Below are 16571 nucleotides of genomic sequence, written 5' to 3'. Positions count from 1 at the left end.
AAGTGAAGATTTGAATACAATTGAACCTAAAAAGAAGTAATTTAAAAGGGTGACAACTTATAAAAACACAGCTGAAAAGAAATAAAAATTAGGTATATTAGCTGATGTAAAAGAAAATGAATGATTTTTAAATATTCTCACAGTCTCTACATATCATAAATATATATCCATACACATAAAATTTTATATAATATCTGTAGTCTCAAAACAATGTATGCAAATAATATTGTTACAAATTGAATCACATATAAAATGTGTGACAAGACTCATTGTTCTAAGTAGAGTGGTGGCAAATCTTTCTCCCTCACTCACTCCTTTCTTTCCTTTTAAGTTTCGGGGCACCTGGGTGGCTCAGCCAGTTGAGCATCCAGCATCCTACTTCGACGCAGGTTGTGATCTCATAGTTTCAGGAGTTTGGGCCCTGCATCTGGCTCGCTGTTGTCAGCACGGAGCCTACTTAGGGTCCTCTGTCCCCCTCTCTGTCTGCCCCTCCCTGCTTGCACACTCTCTTTCTCAAAAATAAAATAACATTTAAAAATAAGTAAGTACATTTTATATCCATGTCTTATGATACTATCTCTGTGTTTAAATATCCTAATTTGGGGGCACCTGGCTGGCTCAGTTGGTAGTATGAGTCTTAATCTTAGGGTTGTGAATTCAAGCCCCATATTGGGTGTAGAAATTACTTAAAAAAAAAAAATCCTCATTTGTCAAAGAAATTTTCCTCTGTAAGTTTAATTAATGTAGCTAATGTACAGAGTTTTTTTTTTTTATATAAGTATGGTACATTATACTTTTCAATGCTCTTTTAGATCTGCTTTCTTCATTTCCAAAACTACTGTTCCAAGAAAGATGGTATGTCATGGGATCTTATTTTAACCCCAGGCCGACTTTGGGTATTTGAGTGTCACAATTAATATGGCCAGTACTGCCATTATTCTACCATTCTCTGAACATTAATTTCACATTTAAACTTGGCTAGACTAGGCTACCCAATGTTGTCAAACACTAGTCTAGATATTGCTGTAAAGGTATGGTTTAGATGTGATTAACATTTATAATCAGTTGACTTGAAGCACATCAGATTACTCTTCATAATGTGAATGGGTCATTTCAAGACCTTAAGAGCAACACTGAGGTTTTCTGAAAAGGAAGGAATTGTACCTCAAATACACACCATAGAAATTCCTTAAACTGACCCTCTTTCTTTTTCTCTCTCTCTTTCTCTGCCCTCCCTCCAATTCAGTCTGTTTTTCTGGAGAACCTTGACCTAATGGAGATGCCAAAGAATAGAATAAGAGTGTAAATCCTGATCCTACTTTTTAATGTATGAGTTGGCTTGCATTTAACAAATTCTTTCTGCCTTTATGCCTTTTTAAAATTTGTGAAAGTGATGTTTTGACCATTAAATAAGATAATCAAGCGATGTTCTTAACATGGCACCTACTACTCAAAAATTGTTCAATAATTTTTATTTCATTATTATCTTTATCATAATACTACTGGGTGGAAAATGATAGAAACTAAGTAAATATTCCTAATTTACTATTTTCTAGAAATCATTTAGCTGAAATTCACAGAATGTAGACACTCTAACATACACAGTCCTATTTTCCACTAATGTTAAATCCCAGTTGGATAACAGACAATGTACATTTTTTGACAATGTTCATTTTAAAGAGTTATCAAAGTAAACTGCCTATTAATCCTCAATTTAAGAATTTAAAACTATTTAGAAACCAGATTTTCCAGCTCATGACATTTTAACAGGTCTCAGTGGGTGGATAAATGGAGAAGGAAAGAAGTCTGTTTGTTCCTGGCCAAATATTTTCCAAAGAATATAGTTACAATAAAAGTTGTTTAAAATTACTCAATCTACATTAATTTAACGGAGCCTCCTCCTGTGCTTGATGACATACTAACGTATTTTAATCTTTCCCATACTTTGCTTATAAGAGGCTAAGTCATCTTCAAACTATTAGAACTTACCTTGCAAACATGTATTTCTTTATTTTAATAAGATTTTAAGTAACCATAAAAGTAGGTTGGACATAGCCATAATTTCTAAAATGAATCTGAACTTGATAATTTAGCCTAATGTACTTTTTTAAGGATGGAAAGTAGGGTGGGGGAAGCCTAGTTCATAATTAGTTCTGTATCTACTACAGCAGATGGACCACACTGTGATCTATTTCGGAGTCATAAATCGCTATGACTCTTCTGCTGATGTTAAAGCAAGGCCTATTTGGCAGATTATAAGGCTCTTCCAAAAGATATGAATGAAATTTTCTTGCTTGCTTGATCACAGATCAGTGGAAATGAGCACAGTATGTTCCATGGTATAATTTACCAAATAAGGCTGCCTATTTTAATTTTATTTTTTCAAGGCCAGATTGAGATTATTATGAGCATCTGAGCCAGCACCAGCCAGTTGTGTTATAATGTTTAAAATATGTTTTCATGTTTACTATAATTTTATAAAAGAAAATTAAGCTTGTGAGATAAGAATGGGAGCTCACGGAAAATATGTTAGCAATGTGTCTATATTAGGAATGTGATTAATTTTAAATTATGTATAACATTTTGGACAATGCAGCAAGAGACATGCAGTTTCATCTCTGCTCCTTACTGTGACACCTTGGGTAGGCTCCTCATCTGAGCTTCCTGTTCATGTATAAAATAAAGAGTTATTGTCACCAAATCTGTTCATTATTTTTAAAAACACTCACTTATTCTGAAATTACATAAAATGATAATAACAACAAAACCAGTAACAACAACAACAGCTTGTGTTACTGATCAGCTGCCCACTGTCAACTACTCCACCTGGAACCACTCATATGTTAGCTCACCTTGATCTTACCAACCACCCTAACTGGATATAATGCTCATTTTATAGATTAGGAAGGCCATGTATTTTTTTCTATACACTTAAAGAGTGTTTCTAGTATTGAGGCTATTCTTCATGTCCCACAGATATTTATTACATAGAATGATAAACTGTTTCAAATTCTCTTTTGTGCCCCATACCTGAGACCACATTATATTTGGTCAAGTCTCCTAAGGCTCCTTCTTGCTGTAAAGTTTTCACTAACTTTCCTTGTTTTTGATGACTTTCATAGTTTTGGTGGATACTGGTCAGGTATGTTGTAAAATGTTCCTCACTTCGGATTTGTATGATCTTTTTTTCTCATGTTACCCTGGGGATATGTGTTTTGGGGAGATGGACCATAAGAGATAAGTGCTAGATATATTTTATTTTAAAATGCCATTCTTTTTTAAATAGTATTAAGGGTATATAATATCAAAATATATACAGGATCTGATTGTGGTAAACTAATCAAAGAAGATCTAAATATGTGGATAAATACTGTGAATTTTTTTAGCTTGCTTGGCTAGAGATTTATCAATTTTATTGATCTTTGTAAATAATCTGCTTTTGGTTTGTTGATTTTCTTAATTGTTTTCCTGTTTTTAATTTCATTGATTATCTGTTCTGAATTTTATTGTACCTCTTAGGCTTATTTAACCTTACTCTTTCTGATTTTTTTTCTTTTTCTAATTTCTTAAGGTGGAAGTTTAAGTTGATAATTTTAGATCTTTCTTATTTTTTAATATATGCATATGATGTAAAGTTTTCTCTCAAGTACTGTTTTTAGTGCACCTCAAAAATTTCAATGACTTGCATTTTCATGTTAATTTAAGTGTAAATTTTTGTATTATTTATAAGTGTGGTGTTTTATTTCAAATATTTGCAAATATACCAGCTATCATTCAGTTCTTTATTTATTTATTCCATTATCTGCGAACTTACTTTTTCTATGATTTCCCTTCTTCTAGATTGTTACAGTGTGTTTTAGATCCTAGAACGTGGTACATCCTGAAGAATGTTCCATGTGAGCTTGAGAAGAACATGTATTCTGTTGTTGGATGGAGTATTCTATAATTGTCGATTAGATCACATTGATTGGTAGTGCTGTGTAGGTCCTTGCTGATTTTCCACCTGCTTAATCTATCAATTTTTTACAGAAGGATGTTGAAGTCTCCAAATAATAGTGGATTTGTCTATTTCCCTTTTTTGTTGTATTTTGACATTCTTTTAGGTGCATACACATTAAGGTTCATTATGTCTTCACAAAAATACAAAAAACAAAACAAAACCTGGTCCATCTTCATCACTGATAATTTCTCTTGTTCTGAAGTCTGCTTGGGTTGAAATTAATGCAATTATTTCTGTTCAGTTCAGGTTAGTGTTGTGTTTCTTTCCCCCATATTTTTCTGCCCTCTCTGATTTTATTTAATTATTTTTGCCTTCTCTGATTTTATTATTTTATTTTTTTAAATGTTCATCTTGAGAGAGACAAAGAGAGCACGCGCATGCAAGCAAGGGAGGGAAACAGAAAGAGAAAGAATCCCAAGCAGGCTCCACTGAAGCCTGATGTGGGGATTGATCTCACAACCATAAGAACATGACCTGAGCTGAAATCCAGAGTCCTATGCTTAACCAACTGATCTACCTGGGTGTCCTGACTTGTCTGATTTTAAATGAATACTTTACATGGTTTCATTTTATCTGATCTCTAATGTATCGTTATACTTAAAAAAAAAAAAACCAAAAAACTAGGGCTTGCTGAAGAATTTGCAATATACACTTTTAACTAATTCAACTCCATAACTGAATGACTCCATACCCCTCCATTTACAGTGTAGATACCTTATGACATAGTATTCCTGGTCCATCCTTCCAGTATTTTGTATCATTGCTGTCATTTCACTTATCCTTATGTTATAATCACACAATACACTCTTGCTATTATGACTCAAACAAATAGTCACCATTTTGGTCAATTCAAAAAAAGAAAAAAAATATTTTACCATCATATATTCCTTCTCTAATTCTCTTTCTTTTTGTAGATCAATGTTTTGATCCATTTCATTTTCTTTCTTCCCTTTGGAACCCCTTTTAACATTTCTTGCAGGGCAAGTCTATTGGGATGAGCTCTTTCAGTTTTCATTTTCTGAGAAATTTCTTATTTTTTATTCACTTTTGAAGGATAGTTTCACTGGATGAAGAACACTAAGTTGATGAACTTTTTCTTTTTATTTTTAAAATATTTTTATATTTTGGACTTTTTCCTTTTAACATATTAAATATTTCACTTGTTTTTTTTTTCTTGCTTTTAGGGTTTTTTTTTTTTCAATGTTTATTTATTTTTGGGACAGAGAGAGACAGAGCATGAACGGGGGAGGCGCAGAGAGAGAGGGAGACACAGAATCGGAAACAGGCTCCAGGCTCTGAGCCATCAGCCCAGAGCCCGACGCGGGGCTCGAACTCACGGACTGCGAGATCGTGACCTGGCTGATGTCGGACGCTTAACCGACTGCGCCACCCAGGCGCCCCAACTTTTAGGGTTTCTAAGGAGAAGTATACTGTAATTCTATAGGTAGGGTGATTCTCCCCCCAATATTTGTCTTTAATATTTTTTTCTTTTTCTTTATTTTTCTCTTCAAATATGATAAGCTGATTTTGTTTGTTTATTTGTTTTTGGTATTTATTGGTTCTGATATCCATTAAGCTTCTGGGATCTGTGATATAGTGTTGTTCATTAATTTGGAAAGATCTTGGCCATTATTACTTTCAATATTTCTTCTGCTCCATTCTTTTTTTCTTCTTGTTCTCATATTCCAATTATGCATATGTGACGACTTTTAACATTGTCCCACCATTCTTGGATGTTTAGTGTTTTCTTTTTCATTTAAAAAAATTTTTTTAATGTTTATTCATTTTTGAGAGAGAAGGACAGAGCCCAGCAGGGGAGGGTCAGAGAGAGAGGGAGGCACAGATTCCGAAGCAGGCTCCAGGCTCTGGGCTGTCAGCACAGAATCCAATATGGGGCTTGAACTCAATGAGCCATGAAATCATGACCTGAGCTGAAGTCAGATGCTCAACCAACTAAGCAACCCAGAAAAGTTTTTTTTTCTTTTTTACATTCTTTTTATTCATTCATTGAATTTCAGTTTGGGATGTTCCTATTGACTGATCTTCAAGCTCCCTGATCCTATAATTGGTCATGTCCTTGAAAGGCATTCTTCATTTCTATCATGGTGTTTATGAGTTCTAGCATTTCTTTTGACTTTTTTAAGAGTTTCAGACTTTCTGCTTGTGTTACCTATCTGTTGCTATATGCTATATATTTTTTTTCCATTAGATATTTTAAATATTAATCATAGTTTTAAATTCTCTTTTTAATTCCAAAATCATTGCCATATATGAATTTGGTCTCATGCTTATTTTGATTCTTCAGACTGTGTTTAACTTGCCTTTTGAAATGCTTAGTAATCTTTTATTGAAAGTTATGCATGTTGTCTTGGATAATAGGCACTGAGTTAAGTAGATGTTAAGTGTGAGGATATATATTAATCTTGATATGAGTTGGGCTATATTTAATGTTTACTGTGGCTACAGGTTACAGAGGCTTCTAATCTTTTTGTCTCCCCTCTTGACTTTGTGTTTCTCAAAGTACTCCTTCTCAGAGAAATTCTGTCTTAAACCTCTTTCAGCTATCATATTGAAAGTTTGTTCTTATAGTTGTAAAGTCTGGGACAGGGGAAGTGTTCCATAATCCTCTAATTAAATCTCATAATTTAGTCATCCTGTGTGTGAGGCCTGTGACCCCACAAGTGTTTCTCTAATGTTATAGACTCTACTCTTCTTCATTTGCAATGTTCGTAATAGGTTTCTCCTATTCCCTGAACTTTGTTTGGTACATGTCCTTTGCGCTTTAATGAATCAGGAAGTCAAGATCAGGTTGGAGTGGATGAATGCTCTTCCCCCATCTAGGATAAAACTAAAACTTTGATTCAGTTCTTTCTCTGGAAAGTAGAACTTTGTCATGGAAAGTGATCTAGGAATATTTAACATTGATTTCTCTTCTCATTCTCCTGCCAGAGCAAGGATATATTTCTTAGACCTTCATCATTAGAAGATAGAATTCCTTTTTATTATTTTCCATTCATCTATTGTTAAGGCAGGTGTAATTTGCTTGCTCAATATTTTGACTTGGGCAAAGTATCTCTACTTGGGCCTGTGAAATTTAGTTCTCAGTGTTACTATAGTTAGTCTAATTTAGATTTTATCTGACAGAAATACATGGGAAAATTTCACCCACAATACAGAAGAAAGAATCCACCATAGTTCTACATTTATAACAAAGAGGTATCAACTAAACATAAAGGAAATGCAAACAAATTAATTAGAATAAACTCTTTTCTCTGTACTCCATGATGTTTTCTTAAGTCAAGTTTATAATGACAAGTATAATACAAGCAATGGTATTTTTTCCCTATATATGCTTTAGATACACTTTTGATATATGCTATTGATCTTTCTGAAAAACTAGAAAAGCATCTATCTATCTACCAACTCTCTATCTATCTGTATCTGTGTATATGTGTGAATATATATGCATATAAATGTACATATATATGTATACACAATATATATGTGTACACACATACACACATATTTATATCTATCTAACATATGTACTTAGTTTAAAAGCAAATTTCGTAGTTTGTCATTCTTCTAAGAATTTTATATTTCATTTAAGGAATAATGTCTCCATTTGAAGATAAATGTACTTAATTAAATTTTTAAAAGAGAAATGGGAAACATTCCTTTAAAAAATGTTTATTTATTTAGTTTTGAGAGATAAGGAGAAAACGTGAGCAGTGGAGGGGCAGACAGAGAGGAGACAGAGAATCCCAAGCAGGCTCCATGATGTCAGCCCAGAACCTGATGTGGGCTCTAACTCATGCACTGTGAGATCATGAACTGGGCCTAAATCAAGAGTCAGATGCTTAACTTACTGAGCTACCAGGCGCCCCAACATTCCCTTTTAAATGTAAATCTAACACAGAATTATTTCCATTCCCTTGATATTTTAAAAAAGACTTAAATTGATGAAAATCTTTGATTTATTGTTTTGTTTGTACACATTTAAAAAGAAAAAAAAAAAGAGTGATAGATAAAATTGGACAGGTCTCTGCTATTGTCTAAACATAGTTTTTGTGTGAACATAACTGAGAGTCTTATCTGTAATCTAAAATTTTAAAAGAGTATACATACATTTATATGGCATATAATGCCACTAGTCATAGTTATTTCTTCTTTCAAATTTGGATTTTTTATTAATAACCTGGTAAAATTGAACTGGCTGTAAAACATGAAACTTCGGCTGGTGTCACACATATAGGTAACTGTATTAGTTATCTATTGCTCTAGAATAGTATTAATGCAAACTTAGCAACTAAAAACAACATACATTATTATCACAACTTCTGTAGGTCAGAAATATGAGGTCCTCTACCTCAGAGTTTATCACAAGGTTGCAAATAAGTGTCAACCAGGATTGGGTCTCATCTGACACTCATGTGGGACAGGATCTGCTTCTACCCTCATGAAGTTGTTGGCAGGATTCATTCTCTGTTGACCTGAAAACCACTGAGGTGGACATAAGCCACTTTTACCTCCTTGCTACCTAGCACTATGCATTTGGCAGCTTACTTCTTTAAAGCTAGACAGTGAGACACTCAACAGAGGATTGGCTAGCAAAAACTTAAAATCTTATGTAATGCAATCTCAGAAATGATATTTCATCACTTTTTTGTATTTTCTGGAAAGAAGAAATTCACAAGCCTCACCCATATTCAAGGGGGAGTGAATTATGTAAAGCCATGAATATCAGAATATGGGATAGTTTGAGACCATCTTAGAGCTTGCTTACCAGAGTACCTTAGCAAATGTAGTTAAATCATTGCCAGTCAAGAAAAGTCTAAGTAAATCATTTCTTATGAGAAATACTTCAGGAGACTAAGGAAAAAATTGTACCTGTTTTGTGCCAACCCTTCCATTTGCATTAATAACTTTTCCTGCTAATCTCTAATATCTTTGAGTGAGATTTTTAATTCCAAATTAATTCCTCTAAGTGAAGAAAATCATTGTAGATAAACTATTTTTCACTAAGCTAATATTATATACTAAGTCCTATTCTAATTGTTGAACATATAATGGTTAAATAGACACATAAAGAAAAAAAGATAGATGTTCAAGATATTTAGATCAAAAAATATTAATTATTCTGCCTAAGCTCTTTTGTATTATAAGTAAATAAGAGCTACTCAAGTTATATCAAGAAGATTTTTTGGATTGTTCCAGATAGGGAAACTATCAGAAATGAAAGAAATAATAAAAACAGCTGTTCTCTCACTCTCTTTTGTAGAAAATCCTTTTTCTCTTCAAAAATTCTTTTTTTCTTCTAAGGTCTTCTTATTATTCATGGTTTCTCCTCCTGTCTTGTATGATCATCATAGCTTTCCAGGCCCTGATTTTCCCCTAATATGTATAAACACATATATTTAATTGATAAGTTATAGTAGCAGAGATCTCTCACAAGTACTGTAACTGAGAGATAAGAGAATTTTGTTTTAGTTCCCCCATATTGTTTACATAAACATGTTACATGCCTTATAGAATTATACAATTTCTGATTTATTATTATTTTATATTGGTAATTGGCTACCTTCTGCTTCACTGTACAATTCATTTTAAGTACCTAATTTATTTACTTTGCCTGATTGCTTTCCTTTCATCTTTTTATACCCATACTAATTATTATTTTAAATGCACACAAATAATTGTATTTTTAAAATTAATAGAAAGCATTCTACTTATACATTCTCTGAGATGATCAACAATGATAAACTCTGTTATCATTGCACTGTATTGAAAGTAGAGAGCCTTTCCAGAAATATTCATTCACTTTAATTAATTTTATTTAACAATTTATATTCAGCTCTTGTAGCAAAAATATAATTCTATTTTTTTTAGCTTAGAGGGCTCTAAACAGCACTTCAATTTTCATCCCTCATTTTATTCAGTTCATCCATAAATAAAAACTCCAGAAATGCAATCCTAATTTGAGACTGAAGTAAGATCATCTCTCAAAATATTTTTGTTTTTTAGGAGTTTATTTTATTTCACTTCAAAACAATTCTCTGAATAAATCTGTATATTTCCTGTGAGCTTTTTTATTTCCTGTTTTTTTCCTATTTTTTATTTATTTTTATCTCTTTGCCCCTCCCCTGCTCATGCTCTGTCTCTATCTCAAAAATAAATATTAAATTTTTTTTAAAAAAAGAACAGAATTCTGACACGCTAAAACACATATTTTTCTAAAATTTTATGTGTAACCATGTAGTTTTGAAGTCAGATTATAAGCCTTTTTCCCCTCTGCCCTTTATGTTGGTCTAATAAAAGACACCATATGTCTAATTAGTTGTATTATAAATATTTGTTTTAAAAACTACACACTCAACCACTAACTTAAAATGTATAAATATTTTTAATGGGGCAAAAATCAAGATAAAATATACTAATCTATTGCTAACTGCATTACCTTTTTAACAACTTTCAATGAACCTTACATTTAGACATGAAATCAGTATATTATTATACTCCTTGTGATATATCTAATTGTTTTAGTGAAATATTTTTGCAAATCAGTAATTCTTTGTTGAAATTTTCACAATGAAGACCTACAGTTACATAAGAAAAATGTTAATTTGAATAAATAAACCCTGTGAAAATATAATGGTGTCTGCATTGGACTTGGTCATTAAGGAGGGTCAGCAAGGAATCTGGGTTCGCAGATGATATTTTAATTTGTTATTTCATTCAAAACGCCACTGCTGTTTACGTATAGTTAGTTTTGTATGTGTGCCATTCTTAGGTGTTGGATGTGGAATATGGCCGGGTAATATGATGCAGCAAGTAGCATTATGTAAGCAAGGTTAACTTTCTCAGGTAGAGTTTGAGCTGGAAGAAGCTCTCAAGGTAAATGTCTCACTGTCTCACAACAGTACACAGAAGCCATTTCTTGATTGGAGCAGCAAAACCACATAGAAAGGAAGAGTGAATTTTCCAAGCTACATAAAAGGAAGACTTTGTGCAGCAGTTGAGGCCTATAGAAATAGATGATTAGGACTATCTGAACACTTCATAAATTATCATGAGGTTTCTGAGTTAATTAAGTAGACATTTCCCAGTGGATTATTGAGGTATATGCAAGCTGAAAGTAAAATAAAACAGGGAAGAGTGATGTGAGAAATGGATCTTTGAAGGAGGAGAGATTAGGAAGTCATAGTTGTAAGTAGTATCTCCCAGAAGTTTTTCAAATTAGTCTTAAAAGGATTTCTATCAAAATTTAACATCTATATGTGTGTATATAATTCCCTGCAAATAGATACTATATTCAGAAGTGGTTTTTAACTCTGTTGTCCTAATATTTATCCTCAAAAAAAAAAAAAAAAAAAAAAAAGCATGGGCTAGCCTAATATAAAGAACAGAATTATGGGGGTGCCTGGGTGGGGGTGCCTGGGTGGTTCAGTCAGTTAAACTTTGCTCAGGTCATGATCAAGCGGTTCATGAGTTTGAGCCCCTCGTTGGCTTCTGTGCTGACAGCTGAGAGCCTGGAGCCTGCTTCAGATTGTGTCTCCCTCTCTCTCTGCCCCTCCCCTGCTCATGCTCTGTCTCTATCTCAAAAATAAATATTAATTTTTTTTAAAAAAAGAACAGAATTCTGAAATGCTAAAACACATATTTTTCTAAAATTTTATGTGTAACCATGTAGTTTTGAAGAGATATTTTTTATAATATGTGCTAAATATGAATCTATTATTTTGCTAATTGTGAAATGGAAATCTAATTTTATGATAAATGTGAAAATGCAAAGCCTTGGGTAATTGATATAAAAGATACTCTGTGTTCTTAAAAAAATGTTAAAAGATGGGGCACCTGGGTGGCTCAGTCGGTTAAACGTCCAACTTCAGCTCAGGTCATGATCTCACAGTCCGTGGGTTCGAGCCCCGCGTCAGGCTCTGTGCTGACAGCTCAGAGCCTGGAGCCTGCTTCGGATTCTGTGTCTCCCTCTCTCTCTGCCCCTCCCCTGCTCATGCTCTGTCTCTCTCTGTCTCAAAAATAAATAAAAACATTAAAAAAATTTAAAAAATGTTAAAAGAAAATTATTTTAAATAGTTTATGATTTTAACTTTTCAAATGAATTATAAAGTTGAAAATCCTTGGCAGGTATATGTACAATTTGGCTTGGTATATTTGCAAGACAAATTCATGTAAGGATGTATAGTGGTATACATACATGAATTCTAAGTAATCATTTCTACAATTAATCAAGAAGAGATTTAAAACCTATTATTATGATAACTGTTCAAATTTGCCTAGATGGGGGTAAACTGCAATTTATTTCTCTTTTTTCCTCAGATTTAGAATATGCTCAAACCAGTTGTTTCTTATATCATTCTCATATATGTAAATTTCTAGTATATAACTCAGGTTGTATCCATCCCTCAGATATTTCTATTGAATATGGCTTAAGTATTACTGGAATTTACAAACAAATACAGAAACTAATAAAGAGCTTGTAAGTTCTAGCTAGTCCTTTTAGGAATTCTCTTCTTTCAGGTGTATGTGTTTCTTTTTTCTCCCTTTTTTGTTTCTCCTTTTCCTCTTTTTTTTTCTTCTTCTTTTTTTTTGGTCATACTAATCAATTGGATATATTTAAGGAAACTTCATTACCTTTTTTTATTTTAATATGAAATTTATTGTCAAATTGGTTTCCATACAACATCCAGTGCTCATCCCAAGAGGTGCCCTCCTCAATACCCATCACCACCCCACCTGCCCCCACCCCCATCAACCCTCAGTTTGTTCTCAGTTTTTAAGAGTCTCTTATGTTTTGGCTTCCTCCCTCTCTAACCATTTTTTTTTCCTTCCCCTCCCCTATGGTCTTCTGTTAAGTTTCTCAGGATCCAAGTAAGAGTGAAAACTATGGTATCCGTCTTTCTCTGTATGACTTATTTCACTTAGCGTAACAGTCTCCAGTTCCATCCACGCTGCTACAAAGGGCCATATTTCATTCTTTCTCATTGCCACATAGTACTCCATTGTGTATATAAACCACAATTTCTTTATTCATTCATCAGTTGATGGACATTCAGGCTCTTTTCATAATTTGGCTATTGTTGAAAGGGCTGCTATAAACGTTACCTTCTTAACAAACTAAATGAAAAACAGTTGTAATACAATAGTTTCTGTAGTATAAGCTATAAGATAGTTTATTATCTTGACTCTATCCACTATATATAGAATAGTGCCTGGCACAGAAAAGGCACTCAAATATTACTTGTTGAATTAATATAATACAACATTTAAACATGCTGTACAATCTTGCCATTTAGGTATTTAGCAAAGAGAAATGAAAGTATATATCCGTGAAAAGACATATACTGGAATGTTCACTTTAGCTTCATTTATAATAGCCTCAAAATGGAAGTGATACAAAATGTCTATCTTCAAGTGAATGAAAAAGTAACCTATGCTATATCCAGACAGCAGAATACTACTCAGAAATAAAAGGGAATGATATATGTTACAATGTGGATGCATTTCAAAAATAGTTACACGGAGTGAAAGAAACCAAGCCAAAACAAATATGCTTTATAATTATTTTAATATAAATTCTAGAAAATGTATACTATAGTTATAAAACAAAACAAAACAATTCGTTGGTTGGCTCAAGGGGTAGGTTTTAAAAAGGATGGTAGGGACACTTTTGGGGATGATGGATATATTCATTATCATGATTGTGGTTACAGTTTTAAAATTCAAAATTTATCAAATGTACACTTTAAATATGTGGTTTATTGTATGTCAGTCATACCTCGATTAATGAAAAGATAAAAGCCAAATTAACTGTGGGAATGATTCAGTGTTGTTATTGACCGGTAATGGCCAAATACCGATTTAGTGGGAAAAGTACAAATTAGGAGATCTCCAAAGGCATTGCTAAAGATTCTTCAACCTTTAACGTCAGCATGCAGTTTTGTTTGGTCTGTACATTCTAAGCTGACTTTGATAAGAATCTCTGTCAAGGGACTGTATCGAAAGCTGTTTCTGTAGACAGCCTGGAAGAAGAGAGTTAACAGCTGGTTTATGCCTAATTTCTTGCCTGAGTAATGCCTGAGGTTTGAATCTTAATTGCAACACTAACTCAAGACATTTATAGAATTAATCCAGATGTAAGTTAAATAAGTATTTGGTGAGGTTAACTATGAATTTAATTAGGCTTCTGTATCTCACAAAGTTGTTTCTCAATGAAAAACTGGTGAGTAAACTTTGTGAACACAGTTCAACTAGAGAATGTCTAATTACATACCCATATAAGGGCTACCTGGCTAGCAAGTATACAAGCTGAAGTGACCTCAGAGATGATAACTTTCTTAGATGCTATCTCCATGCTCTCTCAGGCACATCTCTCATGACAATAAGTGTACCGCATATAGAACAACTTTGGGATAGCCAGGTAATCATGAGATACGTATACTTTCTTCAAGCTGTGTAAATTTTGTCCTGGGTAAAGCTTATTGCAACTCATGAGTTTTAGTTTCAATTCAAACTCCAGACCACTGTTTCTTGTTGAGTAGAGTACACGTTGTATCTGACACATACTAACATTTTCCATCCAGTTTTTTAAGTGTATTGGGTAAAGCAAATATACCTTCTGTTTACATTTCTTTCTGCCTCTGGGAATCGGAATAATAGTAAGATCTAGCACTATTTATAGCCATGTATGTATCCATTCATTATTCATTTATTCTTTCATCTTTCTTTAAATCAAAAAACATTTCTTGAAATACCCACCATGTTCCAGGCACTGTTGAGTATTATGAGGGAATCAATTGAAGTAACACACTTGCAATATTGCAGGACTACAAAGCAAACCTCACTTTTTAAATTATTGTCAAAGTTTTTCTCTTTTAGTCACCACGGATTTTACTTTGATTGTTATGAGGTTATAATGCATATTATTTTCAAATGCTTACATGAAGAAATATTATAATTGAGTTATATTGGGCAATTTCATATAAGTGATAACAAAATAAAATGACTTTACTATGCCATTATTTACCATTTTATGGCTTGCTGTATTTTAATAATATATAAAACGATTTTTCTTTCCATTTATAGATTTTTTAAGCCAATGGGTATTGCGAGTGTTCAAAGATTTTAAAAACACGGCTTGATAGTTATCTGTTGCTCTAAGATAGACAAGTTTAGTACATAAAAATAACACTTTGGGCTTCAAAATGACCCATGTAGGCAGCACCCTGAACATGATTTCTATGTGGAAGCTTCTGTTTGAAATCAGATTATTCTGTGTATGTAGCAGACAGATACAAGCTCCATAAAGTCATGAGAAATTGTTTAGGCATGTAGAAAAATGTGAAAAAGCAATAAAATACTGGATCAAATCTTGGCTTAACAGCTTATTCATAATTAAAGCTTCTCACACTTGCTCTTCCCATGGGAAAAAAAACAGGTTTTTCAGTGCTGTTTTAATAGAAAAAAGTTTAATTTTTTTTAATTTTTAAAAAATGTTTATTTATTTTTGAAGGAGAGAGAGACAGAGTATGAGCAGCGAAGGGACAATGAGAGAAGGAGACTGAAGCAGGCTCTAGGCTCTGAGCTGTCAGCACAGAGCCCGATGCAGGGCTTGAAATCATGAGCCATTAGATCATGACCTGAGCTGAAGTATGACACTTAACTGACTTACTCAGGACCCCCTAAAAAAAAGTTTTAATTTTGAGACCTAAATGTGGAGCAATCTGGGGCGCCTGGGTGGCGCAGTTGGTTAAGCGTCCGACTTCAGCCAGGTCACGATCTCGCGGTCCGTGAGTTCGAGCCCCGCGTCGGGCTCTGGGCTGATGGCTCGGAGCCTGGAGCCTGTTTCCGATTCTGTGTCTCCCTCTCTCTCTGCCCCTCCCCCGTTCATGCTCTGTCTCTCTCTGTCCCAAAAATAAATAAACGTTGGAAAAAAAAAATAAATAAATGTGGAGCAATCTTAGTTTGTACTGATATTAGAAGATGCTTTTAGCAGAAGTTATTTTTATTTTTGTTACAATATGAAAAGTGAGTAGTATTCACTATTGTTTTGTTTATAAATTGTTTTAAGACCTCAAAGAGTTATTGTGAGAATTTATCAGAATTTTGTAAATAATGAATATTAACTGTAACTATTATTACATATATTATAACACTTTGGTAAATGCTCAATAGGCATTATGACTTTTAAAACACAGAAGCTAGGCAGGTTACATAAATAATTTTAAAATATATAATTTTAAAGAGTGGTGAGATACTACTCCTTTGACAATAAGAGAATGCATATTCAACCTATATACATTTAAAATCAGAATTATTGTAAATCCCTGAAGGCCTCAAAGAAATAAATACATATACACTTAATATATAAATAAATTACTTTCTGAGGCAAAATGTCTCTCCTGGCCATCAGTATGCACATTCTGGAAATTTTCTCATGAGCCAAATCATTTTCTTATAACCCTTTATAGAACAAAAACTTACTCGATATGTGTCTGTTGACCAACCCTCATTCTATTAATCTATCTCAATCTAGTCATCTGTTAAGACAAAA

Source organism: Herpailurus yagouaroundi, unplaced genomic scaffold, assembly GCF_014898765.1.
Source record: "Herpailurus yagouaroundi ecotype Mexico unplaced genomic scaffold, PumYag 77, whole genome shotgun sequence".
NCBI lineage: Eukaryota > Metazoa > Chordata > Mammalia > Carnivora > Felidae > Herpailurus > Herpailurus yagouaroundi.
Note: the sequence above shows the minus strand (reverse complement) of the source record.